General features: G+C 36.0%; 2 non-coding genes across 2 annotated transcripts; one reads left to right on the top strand and one right to left on the bottom strand.

The window, feature by feature from the left end:
* Positions 1–9,832: 9,832 nt before the first annotated feature.
* Positions 9,833–9,939, top strand: LOC121208439 (small nucleolar RNA R71). The gene has a single exon (XR_005903468.1). It is a non-coding gene; the product is annotated as a small nucleolar RNA R71 (small nucleolar RNA).
* Positions 9,940–21,096: 11,157 nt separating this feature from the next.
* LOC121208417 (small nucleolar RNA R71) lies at positions 21,097–21,203 on the bottom strand. Its single transcript, XR_005903438.1, has one exon. It is a non-coding gene; the product is annotated as a small nucleolar RNA R71 (small nucleolar RNA).
* Positions 21,204–23,662: the final 2,459 nt, after the last annotated feature.

The following is a 23,662-nucleotide window of genomic DNA, read 5'->3' on the forward strand; positions in this document are numbered from 1 at the left end:
CCATATCCCAGATATGCTCTTATACGAGAGCTCATCCATTCAAATATCAACACGATGATACCCTAAGTATTCCCGAGGTTCAATTAGCTTATATCACCACAATTCTTTAAAAAAAACATCAATGAAATTCACCGAGACAATTAAATCATTCGTATAACATCAAATAATAAGCACATAATGAAATGCTATATTAATTACACACAAACTTACCTCGGTACAAAATATGGACAATTTCTTCGATTTAGTCCAAGAGCTTGGTCTTTCCCCGGTCTAGGCCCGGACTCTATTTTTATTGATCTATAATAGCAAATTTCACTTATTTAATATCACATTGTTCAATTTATTCCAAAAATCATACTATGGCAAAATTACACTTTTTCCCCTAACTTTGACATATTTACACTTTTGTCTCTAAGCTCATAAAATGAAATGTGTCCAATTTCTTTGTTACCCTAGTCTAGCCGATTCATATTCCTTCTTATAACAGTGCACATTTTTCATCAAATCACATTTTTGACACTTATTTTTGCATGTTTTACAAATAAGTCCCTTTTGGTGTTTTCATGAAAAATCACCTAGGAAAAGATGTTTATCTAACACTAAACTTTAATATTCTTTCATAAATCATCAAAATACATGCGTGACACACATGGTTAAAGTTTTCAACATGAACCCTAGCATAAAAAAATTGTAGAAATAGCTAGTTCATGTTTCAAAGCTCTCAAAAACGTAAAGAACATTAAAATGGGGCTAGGATGTACTTACTATCAAGCTTGAAAGGTTGAAGAAACCCTAGCTATGGTGACTCTTCAAATTCGGCACAAGTATAAGAAAGATGATGAGATTTTGGCTTTATTTTCCCTTTTATTCTTTTATTTACCAAAAGACAAAAATACCCTTAAGGCCTTCCTTCAAAATTTTTCCCATGCATGCCCATTTTTGTCCATAAAAATATTGGGAAAATTGTTATTTAAGGACCTTTAATTACTAATCTAAAGCTATTTTATACTTAAAGCTTCTAGAATCTTTAAATTTCCAACTTTTTCAATTTAGTCCCTAAAGTTAAATTGGATAATTTACACATAAAATTTCTTCATGAAATTTTCACACAAGCACGTAATCGTATCATAGACCTCATAAAAATCACAAAGTAATTATTTCTACTTTGGATTCATGGTCTCAAAACCACTGTTCCGACTAGACCCTAATTTAGGATGTTACATTTTATGCCTGTTGAACCATCTAGAATTTCATCGGATACTCGGGAAAGCTCACATGAAGTGTGCCTTTACATCATGTCATAAACTTTCCTTTACATCATTGCTCACATGAGTTGTGAAATGGGGCTGCTCACACGAGCTGTGGGTCAGAATGTAAGCTACACGATACTGTTCACACGAGCTACAGAGAATCCGCAACATATGCAGGACCTCAGCCATCGATAGGACATTCGAGAGTAGCACCCGAAACATGAAATCCCTAATGACATGTCATTTGTATCCAAAGAATACATAAGGTTTAATCAGGACTCGATATTCGTCAATTCATCATAGTATTGATATGTTTATACATATCGATCCATTTTCATTAAAAATAACATAATCAAATTCAATTTAAATAACATAAACATGATAAATTTTCATAAGAACTTACCTCAACGACTAGGGGCAAAGTAGTTAGGTCAACTGATCTAAAACTTTTGCCTTTCCTCAATTTAGGTCTAGTTTAGGTTTATCTTAATCTAAATAGATAATTGATCGCGTTATTTCATGATAGGTTTTAAATATTTATACTTAATCATTCCTGAACCTAACTATTATCGCGATGTAGGCAAGTGTACCTATCGAATAGCAGTATAGTTTTAGCAAGACCGGATTGTCGAACCCAAAGGAACTAAAATGAATAATAATTGTCTTTTTATTATCTAGCCTAAGAACAACGAGGTTTTGTTTTAACTAACTAATTATCTAAACTAAGAACTCACAGAGAATAGAATTGGGGAATTGCTTTTGGGAAAATCGATTGAATTAAGACAATACCTAAGGAAAAATCCACCTAGACTGTACTTGTTATTCTGGCTTTGAATCGGACGATTTATTCATTTAACTTGTTCCGTAGAGATCCCTAAGTTATGTTATTATCCCTATTCAAGACTAATAACGTCTAATCCCTAAACTGAATAACTGAGACTTTTCTCTAATTAACACTCTAGGATTGCATTAACTCGATCTATGGATCCCCTTATTAGGTTTCACCCTACTCTGGCAAAATCTTGTCACCCTATGTCTAGGCGCGCAATCAACTCCGCTTAATTATTATAAATGTACTCTTAGCCAGGGTCTATTCCTCCTCTGAATAAGAGCTTATCTTGAATCAGTACCCTGGGATATCAAAACAAGAATTAAGAACACATAATTAAGATCAAGTTAAATATTTGTCATACAATTCAGAAAATAATAACAAGATTCGTCTTAGGTTTCTTTCCCCTTAGGTATTTAGGGGATTTAGTTCATAACTAAATAAGAAAACATCTCAGAATAATAAAGAATACTAAACATAAAGAAAACCCAAAATTCCTGAAGGGGAATTGAGGGGAGATCTTCAGTCTTGATGATGAATCCGGCTTTCTGAGATGAATCAATTGGCTTCCTTGAAGTAATTCCTTACTCTCTATTATGTGTGTCCCATTTTCTCCTCTTCTAGGGTGTATTTATAGGCTTTGGAATTCCTATGAGCCCTCAAAATTAGCCTTTTCAGAATTGGACTCAACTTGGGCTCGGCAGGGACACGGTCGTGTCATTACTTTAGACCGTGTTTGAGTCTGCCAAATTGACACGGCCGTGTGGTCTGCCCATGTGAGTGGTGCTTCGATTCTGCCAGATTGACACAGCGGTGTGGGCTACCCGTGTGAGGAAGTCCAAGCTGTGTTGAGTTCGTACTTTGGCCTATTTTCTCTATTTTTGGCCCGTTTCTCGTTCCTTCACTCTCCTATGCTCTCCTAAGTATAAAACATGAAATTAAAGCATTAGGAGCATCGAAATCACCAATTCTAATAGAAAATCATCCATAAAATGTGTTAAACATGGGGTAAAAATATGTATAAATTACGGTTTATCAAATACCCCCACATGTAAGCATTTACTTGTCCTCAAGCAAAATTCTCAACTCATAATCAAAATAAATTCTTCTCAACTAATAATTTCTATCGATAATATCTCAAAAAATCCATAGGTAATCATACATTGAGAATTCAACTAAAAGAACATAAAAGGTTCAACCATTTCAAGTTGAGTATTTAGTCATGTAAACATAGGTGCCTCCCCTCGTTTATGTAATTACCTTTGATTCAGAATATCACAGAGTTTCACATCCTCGCTGAAGATTCACTCAAATCACTCGAGGTGTTTAAGGACGATAAATGAAGCACTTAATAGTCAATAATGAATAGCCATTACCATAGGATTGCATGAAAATCAAATCTCCACCACTATAATTTAAGATGATACATCAATCAAAAGGTCTTTAGAGGGTTGTAGTGAGGCATGGTTAGGGGGTGTGGTCACAAGCTGAAAGAAAGGGTTAGAATCGAGGTTGAATTGAAAATTTGCCTAACTAGAAAAAGACTTAATCTTCACTTGCGTACAACAGAGCTTCTTCTCAGAATATGGAATTACTAATATATATATACATAGTTTTTTTTTAAGAACAAGTTAAATAATCATAGACTAACTTATTACAAACAAGACATAGCTAAGCAATTTCCTCAACTCAAATCTCGGGAAAAATAGGGATCAAATTAATTTAGGGGATTTCAACAATAATGGGTTAAGGGTCAATATTGAGGTTAATTCAAGGAATGGCTTGTTAGGATCAAAGGGGTTTACTAAGGGTTAATCGTGGAGGTGGGCTTTTCATGGCATGAGTGGGTTAATCCTAAGTGCCTTAATCATTTTGACATATCAAATCAAATGGTGTGGTCTCAACATGCATAATCAAGCAAGTTCTAGAATAACAGTTCAATACTGACGCACTCAAAGAAATAATGAAAGTGAGCATGAAAGGATTAATCGATGCTCAAAAAGCTCAAAAATCTCACAAAAATTATGGCTTTTTGATGTTCAGACTCGTGAATTCCAATTCAAAGCAATACCTAGACTTGGGGAAACAGCCTATAATTTTAAATTTTTAAAAATCAAATTATCATGCTTGATTCTCTAATGTCTTAAGGTTTAAACAATCCCTATGTTTTAATTCAAGATATATCAATCAAAATCATAAATCAATTCAAATTAATCCTAAATATGATATGCGGGTTTTTCAAGAGAACAAGGTGATTAGTCAGGGATTTTTCTGGTAATGAAATGAATGCCCCCCCACACTTAATATGTATATTGCTCTCAATGTACAAAGATATATATTAAAGTATAAGAATAAGAGAGGTGGAGAAGCGGAACTTCCTGTATTAAGAATGGATGTTATTCTTGGTTTGGTGAGATCGAGAATTGGAAATAAATCTAGAATTGGAAATAAATCTGGATATCACGTATGATTCTGAATGATAAAAAGAGAGTGAAGGGAATAATCTGATAGTAGTCAAAAAGATAAGCCGTGTTTAAAAGGGAAAGAAATGAATCTTAAAAACTTAATGGAAGGAAAATAAAAGGATTATTCTAATTCTTCAAATGGCACGACCGGTGTACACGCCAGTGTGCGCCGTGGTTTGACCGTGTTTGTCACGAATTAAGATGATGTCACATAGCCTTCTGGCACGCCCGTGTGCTTCGACCGTGTGTGATGTGGTTTGCTTCTCCCACAGTCATGTAGCTCCACACACGTCTGTGGCATTTCGATAGTGTTGTCCACGGGTGCTAGACAGGGGCGTGTCGCACACCCGTGTTTATTTGGAAGATTCGACCACAGCCATGTCGTACGGCCGTGGCATTTTATTGCAGCCCGTGTTTGGGGAAATCTTCTACCTTGTTTCTGCAAGGCCATATCGCACGGTCGTGTTTCCATCCGTGTTGGTCACACGGCCTTAAGCATGGCCGTGTGCTAGGCCGTGTGGAGTTGGGAACCTGTGCTTCAAGTACTCTGTTAGTGACCTAAATGTTTAAAACTTGAAATTTAAATAATTTAAAACCGTTAGTATTCATATTGCCTCCTGAGAAGCGCTTGTTTATAGTCTAAGCTCGATTGTTACCTTGTTCGTTTATTTAGGGCGGTTTGTAGAGTCGTAGCTCCTCTCCATCGACGTTAAAATTCTCGCCGTTATAAAGTTTGAGACGGTGTCCATTTACTTTGAAAGTACCGTATGATGGGTGACTTACCTCTATTGTGCCATATGGAAGAACAGATTGAATTACGAAAGGTCCTGACCATCGTGATTTTAGTTTCCCGGGAAACAATTTGAGTCTTGAGTTGTATAATAAGACGAGATCTCCAACTTCAAATTGTTTCCGCTGCTTTAAACGAACATCATGTCACAGCTTTGTATAGGCGTAAATTTTCGTATGCATTGGCTCACCATTCATCAAGCTCGTTCAGCTACATCAACCTGTTTTTTCTTGTAAGTTCAAGATCAAGGTTTAGAAATTTAATAGCCCAAAAAGCTTTATGCTCTAGTTCGAATGGTAGATGACAACTTTTTCCATAAACAAGTCTGTAAGGTGATGTCCCTATGGGCATCTTAAAAGCAGTTCTGTAAGCCCATAAGGCATCGTCTACTTTCGTTGCCCAGTCCTTTCTGTTTGATTCTACTGTTTTTTCAAGGATCCGTTTGATTTCTCGGTTTGCTACTTCAACTTGTCCATTAGTTTGAGGATGGTATGGGGTGGTTGTTCTATGATGAACTCCATATTTCTTAAGGGTTTTTTCAAATTGGGTATTACAAAAGTGAGTGCCCCTGTCACTGATACTTGCTCTAGGTGTTTCAAATCTCGAGAAGAGTTTTCTAAGAAAACGAACTACCACTCTAGCATCATTAGTAGGTAGAGCTTGGGCTTCTACCCATTTGGACATGTAGTCAACTGCTACTAAGATGTATTTATTCCCAAATAAACAGGGGAATGGGCCCATGAAACCGATACCTCAAATGTCAAATATTTCACATGAAATCATATAGTTTTGAGGTATTTCATCACGTTTAGATATGTTACCTGTCTGTTGGCATTTGTCACATGAAGTAACATACCTGATAGTGTCTTTGAATAGTGAAGGCCAATAAAAACCTGATTCAAGTATTTTGTGTGCGGTCTTAGTTCCACTATAATGTCCTCCGGTTGGCCTTGAGTGGAAATGTTCCAATATTTTTGATGTTTCTGATCTTGTAACGCATCTTCTAATGACTTGATCTGTACATCTGCGAAATAGAAATGGGTCATCCCAAAAGTAGTTTTTCACATCATTAAAGAATCGCTTCTTTTGCTGGTGTGTTAACCCTTTTGGGATAATGTTAACAGCTAAAAAATTCGCGATGTCTGCAAACCAAGGTACATCGAAGTTAGATATAGTGAAAAATTATTCTTCAAGGAACGAATCATTTATTTCAACGTCATCTAGTTCTCTGGTATTGGATTTCTAGAGCCTGGACAGATGATCAGCTGCAAGATTTTCAGCTCATTTCTTATCCTGAATCTCCAAGTCAAATTCCTGCAATAGGAGAATCTATCAAATGAGTCGAGGTTTTACATCAGTTTTAGTTAAAACGTAGCGAAGGGCGAAATGGTCAGTGTAAACAACAACTTTAGACAATATGAGATATGATCAAAATTTATCAACTGCAAAAACCACAGCTAGCAACTCTTTTTCCGTAGTAGTATAATTTTCTTGTGCAGCCGTTAAGGTTTTGCTGGCATAATAGATAGGTTGAAAATGCTTGTCTCTTCGCTGTCCCAATACTGCACCTACTGCAAAGTCACTCGCATCGCGCATTAGTTCAAATGGCAAGTTCCAATCAAGTGCAATTATGATTGGAGCATTAATTAATTTATCCTTTAAAGTATTAAATGCTTCTAAACATTCCTGATCGAAGTTAAAAGGTATATTTTTTTCTAGCAATTTAGTCAAAGGCTTAGCTATTTTAGAAAAATCCTTAATAAATCTTCTATAAAAACCAGCATGTCCTAAAAAGCTTCTAATAGCCTTAACCGAACTAGGAGGTGATAATTTCTCGATTGTTTCTATTTTAGATTTGTCCACCTCAATCCCTTTACTAGGAATTTTATGTCCTAATACGATACCTTCTTGAACCATGAAGTGACATTTCTCCCAGTTAAGCACAAGGTTTGTTTCCTCACATCTTATTAAAACTCGTTTTAAATTTTAAAGAAGAGATGGAAAGAGTTACCGAATACCGAAAATCATCCATAAATACTTCCATGATATCTTCCACGAGTTCATCGAATATGGCCATCATACAGCGCTGAAAAGTGGCAGGAGCATTACATAATCCAAAAGGCATTCTACGATAAGCGAACGTACCATATGGGCGTGTGAATGTTGTATTTTCTTAATCTTTAGGAGCTATTGGGATTTGGAAGTAACCAGAGAGTCCGTCTAGAAAGCAGTAATACATGTGTCCAGATAATCTTTCCAACATTTGGTCAACGAATGGCAAGGGAAGGTGATCTTTTCTTGTAGCATCATTCAGTTTCCTGTAGTCTATGCAAACTCTTCATCCTGTAACTGTTATTGTTGGGATTAATTTATTCTTCTCGTTGGTCACAACCGTCATGCCTCCTTTCTTGGGGACAACCTGCACTGGACTTACCCAAGAACAGTCAGAAATAAGATAAATAATTTCAGCATCTAGAAGTTTAATTACCTCAGCTTTTACAACTTTCTTCATGTTGGGGTTCAGACGTCTTTGAGCTTGCACACACGGTTTGTACTCATCTTCCATCAAAATTTTGCGGGTGCAAAAAGAAGGGTTGATTCCTTTAATGTCAGAATTTTCCAAGTTATGGCCTTTTTATGTTCTTTTAATACTTGGATTAATTCCTCTTTCTCCTTGGGTTGCAAGTTAGAAGCAATAATAACTGGTAATGTAGAATTATTTCCAAGGAATGCGTATTCTAATTGGTTTGGTAATTGTTTAAGTTCCAGTTTGGGAGGCTCTTCAATAAAGGGTTTTTACTTAAGTTCATCGTTTATCTTAATGCCCTCATATTCTACTTGTCTTGACGAATGGTCATTAGGTTCCTCACCTGTCTCCTCACCTTGAGCCGGGTACGATTCTGTCGTCTCCTTCTGTACAATTTCCTGAAAAGAGTCTTAAGTAATATGATCAATAGAGTCAATAAAATAACATGAATCATCCTGTTCCCTAGAGAATATCATAGCATCGTAAATTTTAAAGATAATCTCCTCGTTACCTACTCTAAGTACCAATTTACCGTCACCCACATCGATTACAGCCCTAGCAATGGCTAGAAACGGGTGCCCTAAAATTAAGGGTACTTCCACATCTTCATCCATGTCACGCACAACAAAATCAACAGGAATATGAATTTATCTACTTTTACGAGTACGTCTACTATAATACCCCTAGGATATTTAATAGATCTATCGACAAATTGAATACTTATCCTAGTAGGTTTAGGTTCCCCAAGACTAAGTTGTTTGAACATTTTATATGGCATCAAATTAATGCTAACGCCTAAATCAGCCAGTGCTTTTTCAACATTCAGACTACCAATTAAGCAAGAGATACTAAAACTTCCTGGATCTTTCAGTTTGGTTGGCAGCTTGTTTTGGAGTATGACTGAGCACTCCTCGTTGAGTTCTACTGTAGATAAGTCTTCGAACTTCCTTTTATTTATTAGAAGCTCCTTCAAAAATTTTGCGTATGTAGGCATCTACGAGATGGCTTCAAAAAAAGGTAAGTTGATATGTAATAACTTAAAAATTTCAAGAAACTTACCGAATTGTGCATCAATGTGATCTTTTTTTAATTTTACTGGATATGGAACTGGTGGTTTATATTCCTCCGGCACTGGTTTGTCACTATTTTTGGGTTTTTCTTCCCTCCTTTCGCTTTCCACGACTTCTTGTGCTAACTTCTTTTCAGATTCTGCTAACACTTTCCCACTCCTTAGTGTAACTGCTGTGACGTGCTCTTTTGATTTAGTGTTACTCAGTAAACTTCCTAGTGGTCTTTTCGAGATCAGTTTGGACAGCTGGCCTATCTGAGTTTCGAGCCCTTGGATCGACACTTGTTGATTTTTAAGTGCTGTCTCGGTGTTCTAAAAACAGGTTTCTGACACTAAAATAAACTTGGGGAGCATCTCTTCAAGGTTCGGCTTCTTTTCCTGCTGCTAGGGTGGTTATTGGTAGCCCGGAGGATGTTGTGGTCTTTGATTTCCTTGACCGCCCCACGAGAAATTGGGGTGGTTCCTCCAACCTGCATTATAAGTGTTACTATATGGATTGTTTTGAGGTCGAGGATTATTACCCATGTAATTTAATTGCTCGTTATCCATGTTGTGGCCATAAGGTTGGTATTTCGAATGGTTTGCTCCACCTCCACTTGCTTCACACTACAGTACTGGGTGAACCTGTGAAGAACTAAGAAAACCATCACTTTTTCTTATTCAAAAGTTCTACCTGATTAGAGAGCATGGTGACTGAATCGATGTTATAAACGCTGGCTGTTTTCGTTGGCTTTGTCCTCATGACTTGCCACTGATAGCTATTTAGTGACATCTCCTCTATAAACTCATAGGCATCTTTTGGTGTTTTGTTGTTGATGGTTCTTCCAGCAGCTGCGTCAACCATTTGCCGAGTCGAAGGATTCAGACCATTGTGGAATGTTTGTACTTGGAGCCAAAGCGGTAACCCATGGTGGGGACACCTTCTCAAAAGGTCCTTGTATCTCTCCCATGCATCGTAAAGTGTTTCTAAATCCATCTGCACAAAAGAAGAGATATCATTACGTAATTTAGTCGTTTTAGCCGGTGAAAAATATTTTAATAGAAATTTTTCGGTCATTTGTTCTCAAGTAGTGATTGACCCTCGTGGTAACAAGTTTAACCATTGTTAAGCTTTGTTCCTCAATGAAAAGGGAAACAACCGAAGACGTATGGCATCATTAGAAACGCCATTAATTTTAAATGTATCGCATAGTTCTAAGAAGTTGGCTAAATGAGCGTTGGGATCCTCATCCTGCAAAACCATCAAACTGAACAAATTGTTATATCATTTGAATAGTGTTAGATTTTAATTCAAAAGTATTTGCAGCTACAGCAGGTCTAACTATGCTTGATTTAGTTCCTGTTAAAGAAGGTTTAGCATAATCATACATAGTGCGTGGAGCGGGATTTTGATTAACCGCAATTACAGGAAGTAGCTGATTGCCTTGGTGTTCAGCCATCTCTTCAAGTGGGGGTTGAGTCTCGTCTTCTTGCTCGTTCTCTATGTATCTTAAGCTTTGCCTTATTTCTCTTTGGTTTCTACGAACTGTGCGATCGATTTCTTCGTCAAAAAGTAGTGGCCCTGACGGGTTTCTTCTAGTCATAAAGTATAAAAACCTGCCAAGAGAAGGAAAAAGTAAATAAGTAAGTGATAATAATAATAATAATAATATAAAATTAAATTGCAAGAAAAATAAATGGCTAAAAATTGAGTGTTCCTAATATCTTAGTTCCCCGGCAGTGGCGCCAAAAACTTGATCGCGTTATTTCGCTAATAGGTTTTAAATATTTATACTTAATCGTTCTTGAAACTAAATATTATCGCGATGTAGGCAAGTGTACCTATTAAATAGTAGTATAGTTTTAGTAAGACCGGATTGTCGAACCCAAAGGAACTGAAAGTACTAGTAATGACTATCATTTTATTATCTAGCCTAAGAACAACGGGGTTTTCTTTTAACTAACTAATTATCTAAACTATGAACTCACAGAGAATAGAGTTGGGGGATTGCTTTTGGGAAAATCGATTGAATTAAGGCAATACCTAAGGAAAAATCCACCTATATTGTACTTGTTATTCTAGCTCCGAATCGGACGATTTATTCATTTAACTTGTTCCGTAGAGATCCCTAAGTTATGTTTATCCCTATTCAAGACTAATAACGTCTAATCCCTAGATTGAATAACGGAGACTTTTCTCTAATTAACACTCTAAGGTTGCATTAACTCGATTTATGGATCCCCTTATTAGGTTTCACCCTAATCCGGCAAAATCTTGTCACCTTATGTCTAGGCGCGCAATCAACTCCACTTAATTATGATAAATGTACTCTTAGCAAGGGTCTATACCTCCTCTGAATAAGAGCTTATCTTGAATCAGTATCCTGGGATATCAAAACAAGAATTAAGAACACATAATTAAGAACAAGTTAAATATTTATTATACAATTCATAAAATAATAACAAGATTCGTCATAGGTTTCTTTCCCCTTAGGTATTTAGGGGATTTAGTTCATAACTAAATAAGAAAACATCTCAGAATAATAAAGAATACAAAACATAAAGGAAACCCAAAACTCCTGAAGGGGAATTGAGGGGAGATCTTCAGTCTTGATGATGAATCCGGCTTTCTGAGATGAATCAATCGGCTTCCTTGAAGTAATTCCTTACTCCCTATTTTGTGTGTCCCCTTTTCTCCTCTTCTAAAGTGTATTTATAGGCTTTAGAATGCCTATGAGCCCTCAAAATTAGCCTTTTCTGAATTGGACTCAACTTTGGCTCGGCAGGGACACGCCCGTGTGACACGACCGTGTGCGATTACTTCAGGCCGTGTTCGAGTCTGCCAAATTGACACGGCCGTGTGGTCTGCCTGTGTGAGTCGTGCTTTGATTCTGCCAGATTGACACGGCCTTGTGGGCTGCCCGTGTGAGGAAGTCCAGGCCGTGTTGAGTTTGTACTTTAGCCCATTTTCTCTGTTTTTGGCCCGTTTCTCGTTTCTTTCGCTCTCTTATGCTCTCCTAAGTATAAAACATGAAATTAAAGCATTAGGAGCATCGAATTCACTAATTCTAATAGAAAACTATCCATAAAATGCGTTAAACATGGGGTAAAAACATGTATAAATTACGGTTTATCGATAATTATATTCAATTAAGTTCTTCAATTAACCTCAAACATTCAATTCAGTCCATAAAACACATTTATGTAAAATTACCACTTTGCTCCTAACATTTTAACTTTTTACAATTTAGTCCCTAAGATCATAAATTGAAATCTAACCATTTTAATCCTCCATTCAAGTAGCCAAATTTCTTAGGGATTTATACTAACCCATTTAAACCATCATTTCATAGATTTAATACGAAATGTTACTATTTTCACAAATAAATCCTTAAATGCAATTTCATCAAAAATCACTTTACAAAACTTGTTTATTTTTCAACTAAGATTCATAATCTATCATTTAACATCAAAACCTACTCAAAAACATCAATGGCATAACCCTCAACATTTAACAGTTTTACAAATTAACCCCTGAGCTAGCTAGATTAAGGTAAAACGATCTCAAAAACATAAAAATCATTAGAAACAAGTCTCGAAATCACTTACATGCACCAAAAGAAACTTGGCCAAACCTAGCCCTATCCTTCAATGGATAATTTTGGTTATGTAGTGTGAAAATAAAGAAGATGAAAGCATTTTCTTAAGTTATTTTAGCTTTATTTACTCATTTACCTTTTTGCCCTTTAAAAATTATCAAAATTTCAATAAAACCTAATCCATAATAATCCATTAACACTCTAAATAATCCATTTACCATTCAAGTCCTTTGATTTATGGTTTCATAGCCATTTGACCCTTTTAAACAAATAGAGCTCAACTTTTTCACCTTTTACAATTTAGTCCTTTTTACTTAATTAATCATGCAGACATAAAAATTTCTTAATGAGATTTTAATACGACTTTAATAAAATCCCATAGACACTAAGTAAATAAAAAATATTAATTTACTCATTGGAATTGTGGTCCCAAAACCACTGTTCTGATATCACTAAAAATAGTCTGTTACAACTCTCCCCCCTAAAGGAATTTTCATCCTAGAAAATCTTACCAAAAAGTAGGTTCGGGTATCGTACTTTCATAGCTTCTTTCGGTTCCCAGGTAGCCTCTTCAATTTCATGTCATGCCAGAGAACTTTAACTAAAGCTATACTTTTATTTCTTAATTCTTTAACTTCCTGAGATAAAATTCTGATCGGTTTTTCACTGTAAGTCATTATTGCTGAATCTCAACATCTAAACGTGAAATCACATGCGAAGGATCTGATTGATACCATCGTAACATCGATACATGAAATACGTTATGAATCTTCTCTAACTTTAACGGCAAAGCCAATCGATAAGCCACTAGCCCAATCCTCTCAATGATCTCATACGACCCGATAAATCACAGACTAAGCTTTCCTTTTCGGCTAAATCGGAGAACTTTTCTTTAAGGCGATACTTTTAGAAATACCTTGTCACCGACTTGAAACTTTATATCTTTTCTTTTCAAATCTGAGTAAGATTTCTGTCGATCAAAAGCAGCTTTCAAACTATCCGTATTACTTTGATTTTTTCTTTAGTTTCTCGAATCAAATCAACACCGAATTACTTTTTCTCGCTCAGCTCAATCCAATATACGTCGTTCAACACTTTTGACAATAAAAAGCTTCATACGGTGCCATTTTAATGCTTACCTAATAACTATTATTGTATACAAATTCAACCAACGGAAGAAATTTCTCTCAGTTACCTTCGAACTCTAAAACACAACATTGGAGCATATCCTCAAGCAACTAAATTACTCACTCAGACTGACCATCGGTCTGTAGATGAAATGCTATGCTGATATGCAAATGAGTGCCCAGAGCATCATTTAACTTACTCCAGAATCTATAAGTAAACCGTGGATCCCTGTCAGAGATAATAGAAACCAGTACAGCATGCAATCTACTAATCTCATATACATATAATTCTTCCAATTTCTCAAGTGAATAATTTGTACGCACTTGAATGAAATGCATGGATTTCATCAAACGATCTATAATAACTCATACAACATTTTTCTTTCTTGGGGATAAAGGCAATCCCAATACAAAATCCATTGGAACACGTTCCCATTTCCAATCTGGAATCATTACAGGTTTTAATAAACCAGAAGGTACCTGATGCTCGGCCTTAACTTGCTGACAGATTAAACATTTTGATACGAACTCTGAAATCTCTCATTTCATACCTGGCCACCAGTACATTTGTTTCAAATCACCGCACATTTTATTGCTACCAGGATGTATCGATAAGATACTAATATGACCTTCCTGTAAAGTCTTCTGAATGAGATCAGAATTCCTCGGAACATAAATTCTATTTTTGAAGTACAAACTATAGTTTGAAACAACGTGAAAGTCTAAATTAGATGTCGACTCAATCTATTTCTGTTTAGAGATCAATTTAATATTACTTTTCTGAGCATCACAATTTTTTTCCAAAAATGTCGGTCTAGATTTCATTTTAGCAAATATTAAACAATCATCAATCAACGTCAACCGTGTGTTCAAAGCTTGCAAAGAAAAAAAAGTTTTTCTACTCAGAGCAACAACAACGAAATTAACCTTTCCCGGATGATAATCAATGATCAAGTCATAATCTTTCAACAATTCAAGGCATCTAAGTTCTCTCAAGTTCAGATCTTTTTGCGACATCAAATGCTTCAGGCTTTTATGATCCTTGAAGATATGACATTTTTTTCGAACAAATGATGTTCCCAAATCTTTAAAGTAAATACAATAGCTACAAGTTCTAAATCATGAGTCAGGTAACTCTTTTTATGTGGATTCAACTGTCGAGAAGCATACGCTACCACTTTACCTTCTTGCATTAAGACATAGCCCAAACCATTAAATTCAACATCATTATAAATTACAAATTCTTTACCAGACTATGGCTGAACCAACACGGGAGCTTTAGTCAACAACGCTTTCAATTGATCAAAACTTTGTTGACACTTTTCAGACCATTTGAAATTGATTTCTTTTTGAAACAGTTTCATCAATGGCGTAGCAATCATCAAAAATCCCTTAACAAATCTCTAATAGTATCCGGTTAAACGTAGAAAATTTCTAACTTTCGAAACATTTCTCGAAGGTTTCCAGTCCACTATAGTCGAATGTTTTAACATAATATGCTTTCATCTACAGTTCACAACAGCATCATGTAGAGTTAACCAATCCATACTCAAAATCACGTCAAACTCATCAAATGGCAACAACATCAAATCAGCTGAAAAGTTACAACCCCGAATCATCAAATGATAGTTTTTTCAGACTTTATCAACTAACACATACTGACCTAAAGGGTTCGTTACTTTAATCACAAATTTAGTAAACTCAAAACGTATTTTCTTATCCGACAGTAAAGATGTGTATACGTATGAATGCGTTGACCTCGGGTCAATCAATGCATTAACATTAGTATCAAAGATAGAAATTGTACCAGTAATCACATCAGGTGCTGAAGCTTCTTCTCGAGCATGAATCGCATAAGCCCTAGCTGGTGCCCATGCCTCAGATCTAATAGTAGAATCTTTCATTCCACCTTGAATGCTACCCATATTACCACTATTTTTGGGCGGTCTCCCTCTTATAGTTGTATTAGTCGAATGAGTATTTGAGTTTTCTCTTTATCTGACCTTTCAAGGCAATCTCTAAGAAAATTATCATAAGAACCGCATTTAAAACACGACCCGTGTTTCAATATACATTCATCGAAGTGTCGTCTATTGCATTTTTGACATTTGAGTTTGTTGTTTCTGATGCTACCTATATTAGCTGCAAACGTAGCTTGAGGTCTTGAACTCAAAACCTGCTTTCTTTTATCTCTCCCAGAGTAACCCATCGAAGTTTATAAACAATTGTAAAATTATTTTGATTTCTTTGATGGAGATGAGAATGTCTTTCTCATAAGTCATTTTCCCGTATCACAAGTTTCTGAATGTGCTTTTCTTTTCACTTTGCTGAGTTCTTCAGCCCTGTATGCTCTATCAACCAGAACAACAAATTCTTTCAGCTCAAGAATCTCGACTAGCAACTTAATAAATCCTTGTTTAAACCATCTTTAAACTGGGTGCACCTGACAGCATCTGATGGTATCTATTCCTAAGCGAACTTGCTTAGTCGCACAAACTCTCGTTTGTATTCAGCCATAGTCATACGACCCTGTTTCAACTTTAGATATTCTTTGCGTTTCTTATCGAGGAACCTCTAACTTACATATTTCTTTCTAAACTCTGTCTGAAAGAATTCCCAATTCACCCGATCTTTTGGCACTACCACAATCAAGGTGTTTCATATAACGACCTGATAGTTAAGGTCTTGAAAAATAAAGTTTAGGACTCCATTTCCGTAAAATGAACCCGTAAATATTTTTAAATATTTACAAGGTTAGTTTTGTAGTGAATTAGATTTTGTTTAAGTGAATTTTGTGAAATTAAGAGTTGTTAAAGTACTAGGAATAAATCACATATAAGTTAAAAGTTGAATTATAGTTTAAATATATTAAAGGGATTAAAATGGTAAATGTACATTTACCTTATTGTAGTGGATGACATTAAGGAATAATATATATTATATATGCAAACTTATCATATATATATGTTATAATAATTAATAACTTAAAAAATAAATGTATATATATTTATTATAATATAATAATAAAATTAAAGAAAAAGAAATGAAAAGAAAGTGGGAAGGGATGAAACATTTTCATGCAAAATAAAAGAAAGAAAGCAAACAAAGAAGAGGATAGTGGACGGCAAACCTAGGGACTTTTAGCTTTTCAACTTCAGTTGGTTAGTCAATTTAGTCCCTTTTCTTATAATTGGAGCTACCCGACCCATATTGTAATTTTAGTATTACTTAAGATTTTAAGTGTTGTTATTGTTGAATGTTTTACATACTAAGGATTAAATTGATAGATTTCTAAGTTTCAAGTGAAAAAGGACTAAATAGTGAAGTTAATTCTTGATTTTGAATAATAGGGACTAAAGTTTGAAAAATTCAAAATTTGAGGGTATAATTGAAAATAGAGAACTAAATTTAGCTTAAAGTGAAATTAGTATTAAAATATAGGGTTAAATGTAGAAGTTAAAAATTGGTCTCAATTTAAGGACTAAATTGAAATTTAAGCAAATATTATGTAAAAATTGAAATATTCAATGTGAAATTGAATTATATAGTATTAATGTATTTTAATTTTTTTAATTTCGTAGCTAATGTTGTACCGGAATCCTTGGCAAAAAAGGGAAGGATAAAATCGACGTCGAATAGCTCAGAATCCACGGTTTGTGTTCTATAATCCATATTAAGTTATAAATCATTACATTTGAATTATTGCATGCGGTAAGCATTTGAGGTGAATACTTTGGTACTTGAGATTGAATTGAATACATATTTGATTGAAATGGATTGATTTGTTATATTAAGATGTATTGATATATGAATATCGAATTTAATATATCTTTATGTGTACATATATGAGAATTGGACATTTGAAGTATTTGAAAGTAAAAAGGAGCCCTATTAAGTGTAACGGGCCGAGTTGGATATAAATGGCATGCCATAGGATAGAAAGAGTTTAGGGATTTCTTTGACTTCGAGTCGATGAGGCACTAGGTGCCAATTTGCTTCAGTTTAACTGATGAGACATTGGGTGTCAATTTATAGAGCGCTGGGCACAATTATTACTTCAGATTTATCCGATGAGGCACTAGGTTCCAAACTAGTGTGTTGGTTGGATCTGTGTACTCGTCTGAGTCCGATTCATGTTAATAGGGGTAATTAAATAATAAAGTTATGTATTTGATATTCAGATGGCAATGTATGTGAAATGGGAATGTAAAAGAGGATTGGAAAATCAATGTGAATTATGTTGTGATCATAAATGAAATATATGAGTAATGCACTCATGGATTGAAAATGGATTGGATTTTGCAATTATATAAGTGAATTGTTAAATGATCTATGAAAAGCTATTTATATAGCAAATGATGTGTATTGGAAAAATATGTTAATAATTAATTAAGTATGAATACTTGTAAAAGTTGAACATATCAGGAAATAATGTGGTAATATACATAAAATAGAAATGGTGTGTAACACCCCTAACCCCTCTCCATCACGAATTAGGGTTACAAGAATTATCGAAAAATTGAAACAATTACATTTAATTTCATTCAAAATCTTAAACATTGCATAACCATTCATGCATACACATACCATTCCTATATTGAGCCCTCGAGGCCCAAGAAACACCTTAGAAACAGTTCGAGACTAAATTGAAATAATTTAGAAAGTCTAGGAAAAAGTTACAAAAATTTGGGTATAGAGCCTCACACAGCTGAGACACACACTCGTGTCTTAGGCCGTGTAGCAATCAAAATAGGGCCACACAGTTGTGTCTCAACTTGTGTCCTTACCCGTGTAACATCCGAACAAGAGACACATGGCCATGTCCCAGCCCGTGTCTCTGCCCGTGTAACTAACTGTGTAGGGTCACACGCCCGTGTGCCAGGCCGTGTAACTCTCGAAATAGCCCCACACACCCGTGTACCAGGCCATGTGCTAACTAGCTTGCACCCTAAGCACTCAATAGATGACACATAGCCGTGTCGCCAAGTCTTATGTCTCACACGGCCAAGTCACATGCCCATGTGCCAGGCCGTGTAGACCTAAAATGTACCTTAAACAAAAAGTTTACCATTTCCTACTTGCTTGGGCATTAAGAAACTCAAAAACCAATCATTTAACCTGATCAAAATACGATCAAACATACTCAAAACATGTCAGAACAATCATCTTAGGTGCCTAACCAATGTACCTTCATTGGTACAACATTTTATACCATCAAAACATATCAACAATGCATCATTCAAATCAAGATTTCAAGCATGCCAAAATCACTCAATTTATCCTATCATATAGCTACCTAAGACATCAAGTTTATAGTTCACACACATACCAAGCCTTGGATTAAAACAACGTACCAAACTTATGGCTTCAAACACAAACATATACCTATATACCCAAACTAACATTATACTTATAACTCAATTTATATCCCATTCACAAAATAACTGATAAACTGTAATATATACATATTTTAACCCCATGCTTAACGCATTTTATGGATCATTTTCCCTTAGAATTGGTGAATTCGATGCTCCTAATGCTTTAATTTCATGTTTTATACTTAGGAGAGCATAGGAGAGCGAAAGGAACGAGAAACGAGCCAAAAACAGAAAAAATAGGCCAAAGTACGAAATCAAAAAGGACAGGACTTCCTTACACGGGCAGACCACACGGCCGTGTCAATTTGGCAGATTCGAATCACGATTCACACAGGCGTGTCCTTGCCAAGCCCAAGTTGAGTCCAATTCAGAAATGGCTAATTTTGAGGGTTTTTAGGCATTCTAAAGCCTATAAATACGCCCTAAAGGAAGAGGAAAAGAAGGGCACGGAAAGGGAAGAAGGAATTACTCGAAGGAAGCCGACTGATCCATCTCAAAAGCTGAAGTCACCATCAAGACTTAAGATCTCCCCTCAATTTTCCTTCAGGAGTTTTGGGTTTTCTTTATGTTTTGTATTCGTTATTCTTCTGAGATGTTTTCCTTTTTAGTTATGAACTAAATCCCCTAAATACCTAAGGGGAATGAAACCTAAGACGAATCTTGTTATTATTTTCTGAATTGTATGATAAATATTTAACTTGTTCTTAATTATGTGTTCTTAATTCTTGTTTTTATATCTCAGGATACTGATTCAACATAAGCTCTTATTCAGAGGAGGAATAGACCCTGTCTAAGAGTACATTTGTCATAATTAAGCGGAGTTGTTTGCGCGCCTAGACATAGTGTGACAATATTTTGTTAGATTAGGGTGAAACCTAATAAGGGGATCCATAGATTGAGTTAATGCAACCCTAGGGTGTTAATTAGAGAAAAGTGTCAATTATTCAATCTAGGGATTAGACGTTATTAGTCTTGAATAGGGATAATAACATAACTTAGAGATCTCTACGGAACAAGTTAAATGAATAAATCGTCCGATTCGGAGCCAGAATAACAAGTACAGTCTAGGCGGATTTTTCCTTAGGTATTGTCTCGTTTTCCAAATGTAATCCCGTAATTTCATTCTCTGTGAATTCTTAGATTAGTTAATTAGTTAGTTAAAACAAAACCCCCTTATTCTTAGGCTAGATAATAAAAAGACAGTCATTACTAGTACTTTTAGTTCCTTTAGGTTCGACAATCCGGTCTTGCTAAAACTATACTACTGTTTGATAGGTACACTTTCCTGCATCGTGATAATAGTTAGTTTCAAGAACGATTAATTATAAATATTTAAAACTTACCTGTCACGAAAATCACGATCAAGTTTTGGCATCGTTGCTGGGGAACTAAGATATTAGTAACACTCAATTTTTATTACTTTAGCCATTTATTTTTCTTGCAATTTAATTTTATTTTTATTATTATTTGTTAATTTACTTTTTCTTTCTCTTGGCAGGTTTTTATAGTTTATGACTAGAAGAAACCTGTCAGGACCACTACTTTTTGACGAAGAAATCGATCGCACAGTTTGCAGAAACCAAAGAGAAATAAGGCGAAGCTTAAGATACATAGAGAATGAGCAAGAGGACGATACTCAAACCCTAACCAAAGAGATGGCTGAAAACCAAGACAATCAACTACCTCAGGTAATTGCGGTTACTCAAAATCCTGCTCCACGCAATATGTATGATTATGCTAAACCTTCTTTAATAGGAACTGAATCAAGCATAGTTAGACCTGTTGTAGCTACAAATACTTTTGAACTACAACCTAACACTATTCAAATGATACAGCAATTTGTTCAGTTTGATGGTTTGTAGGATGAGGATCCCAACGCTCACTTAGCAAACTTTTTAGAACTATGCGATACATTTAAAATTAATGGTGTTTCCGATGATGCCATTTGTCTTCGGTTATTCCCTTTTTCATTGAGGAACAAAGCTAAACAGTGGTTGAACTCATTACCACGAGGATCAATCACTACTTGGAACAAATGACCGAAAAATTTCTATTAAAATATTTCCCGCCGGCTAAAACAACCAAATTACGTAATGATATCTCTTCGTTTGTGCAGATGGACTTAGAAACTCTTTACGATGCATGGGAGAGATACAAGGACTTACTGAGAAGGTGCCCTCACCATGGGCTACCGCTTTGGCTTTAGGTTCAAACGTTCCATAATGGCCTAAATCTTTTGACTTGGTAAATGGTTGGCGCAGCTGCTAGCGGAACCATCAATAATAAAACACCTGAAGATGCTTATGAGTTTATAGAGGAGATGTCACTGAATAACTATCAGTGGCAAGTCATGAGGACAAAACTAACGAAAATAGCCGGTGTTTATAACGTCGATTCGGTCACCATGTGCTCTAATCAGGTAGAACTCTTGAATAAGAAAATTGATGGTTTTCTTAGTTCTTCACAGGTTCACCCAGTAATGCAGTGCGAAGCAAGTGAAGGTGGATCAAGCAATTCGGAATACCAACCTTATGGCGACATGGATAACGAGTAGTTAAATTACATAGGTAATAATTCTCGATCTCAAAATAATCCATACAGTAACACTTACAATGCAGGTTGGAGGAACCACCCAAATTTCTCATGGGGAGGCCAAGGAAATCAGAGACCACCTCCAGGCTACCAACAACCACCCTACCAACAGGAAAAGAAGTCGAACCTTGAAGAGATGCTGTCAAAGTTTATATTGGTGTCAGAAACCCGTTTCCAGAACACCGAGACAGTACTTAAAAAACAACAAGCGTCAATCAAAGGGCTCGAAACTCAGATAGGGCAACTTTCCAAACTAACCTCTAAACTACCACAAGGTAGCTTGCCAAGTAATACTGAACCCAACCAAGGGAACAACTCAACACGATTAATGTTCAAGATGAAGAAGGATTCGTTGAGCCTAAGCCAGAACCGAGGCAAGAAACTATGGTAAGCCGAGGCCAAGGTGAGGTAGGTCATAATAAAAACAAATCAGTGAATGTCGAATATAAACCTCGTGTGCCATACCCCAACGTGACAAGGAAAGACCGCTCAGATGAACAATTTGGTAAATTCCTTAAACTCTTAAAAAAAGTACACATTAATTTACCATTTATTAAAGCTCTATCACAGATGCCAAACGCAATGAAATTTTTAAAGGAGCTTTTAGCAGATAAGCGAAAGTTAGACGAGGCGTCGCATGTGGAGCTAAATATAGTTTGCTCAGCTATTATGCAAAATAAGCTACCGAACAAATTAAAAGATCCAGGAAGTTTTACAATTCCTTGTTTAATTGGTAGTTTAGATGTTAATAATGCATTAGCTGATTTAGGGGCTAGTATTAACGTCATGCCCTACAAAATGTTCAAACAATTAGGTCTTGGGAAACCCAAACAAACTAGGATAAGCATTCAATTAGCAGATAAAACTATAAGATTTCCTAGGGGTATTATTGAAGATGTGCTAGTTAAAATCGATAAATTTATATTTCCTGTGGACTTCATTGTTCTAGACATAGAAGAGGATAGCAACACTCCTTTAATTCTAGGAAGGCCCTTTTTAGCAACTGGTAATACGGTCATTGATGTTGGCACAGGTGAACTCACACTTCGTGTGGGAGACGAAACAATCACCCTTCAAGCTCGCAACTCTAGCAACACATCAGAAATTGAAGGTGATTGTTTAACCCATTCTACTAAAACTGACAATATGGTGCAACCTACTTTGCAGGAAATGAGACTGAAGAAAGTACATGAGTCATTCTTAAGCAATGGTAGAGGACCTATTCATGAAGAACGAAGGTTACAAATCGAGGAGCTAGATGAATGGCGGACGTATAAACCAAGAACGCATGATAAACCAGAACTACACCAGAACAAGCTCAACACCTTCCCACATCAACTTAAGGTTAGAGATAAAGTCTTATTAGATACCGCATATCCTCACATTGTCACTACCACACCGAATGAAGAAATCCCTCTTACGGTACTTGGCATTTTCCCATTCGGTACAGTCGAGGTAAGTCATCCCAAGTTCGGCACTTTTAAGGTAAACAACACCCGTCTAAAACCTTATTTTGATGAGTACGATAGCAGGAATAAGGAGTATAAACTCATCAAACCACCATGACCATTCAATGGAGAGGTAAGTCAAGCGTAGGCTATATATAAGCACTTCTCGGAAGGCAACCCGAGCACTAATTGTATCAACTTCTTTAAAATATAGTCTTCAACACCTAAATTACTAAGGGAGCTCTTGAATACAGGTTTTCCACAGAGACACGGCCAAGCACACGAGCGTGCTTAGGGCCGTGTGAAAACAAGGCAACAATTTTCCCAAACACGGGCTATGATAAAACGCCACGGCCATGCAACATGGCCTTGGTCGAGCCTGCAAAAAACAACACGGGCGTACGACATGCCCGTGTGGAAGAACCGTGGGTGAACCTATTAAAACAGCACGGGCGTACGATACGCCCGTGTTTAGCACCCGTGGTCAAACCTGTTAGATTGAAACGGGCATGGGTCTACCTACACGGGCGTGGGAGAAGTGAACAACGCCAGACATGGCCGTGTGACATGACCGTGTGCACCCATATGCCCAAGGAACACGAGTGTGTA

This window comes from Gossypium hirsutum, chromosome A01, assembly GCF_007990345.1.
Source record: "Gossypium hirsutum isolate 1008001.06 chromosome A01, Gossypium_hirsutum_v2.1, whole genome shotgun sequence".
NCBI lineage: Eukaryota > Viridiplantae > Streptophyta > Magnoliopsida > Malvales > Malvaceae > Gossypium > Gossypium hirsutum.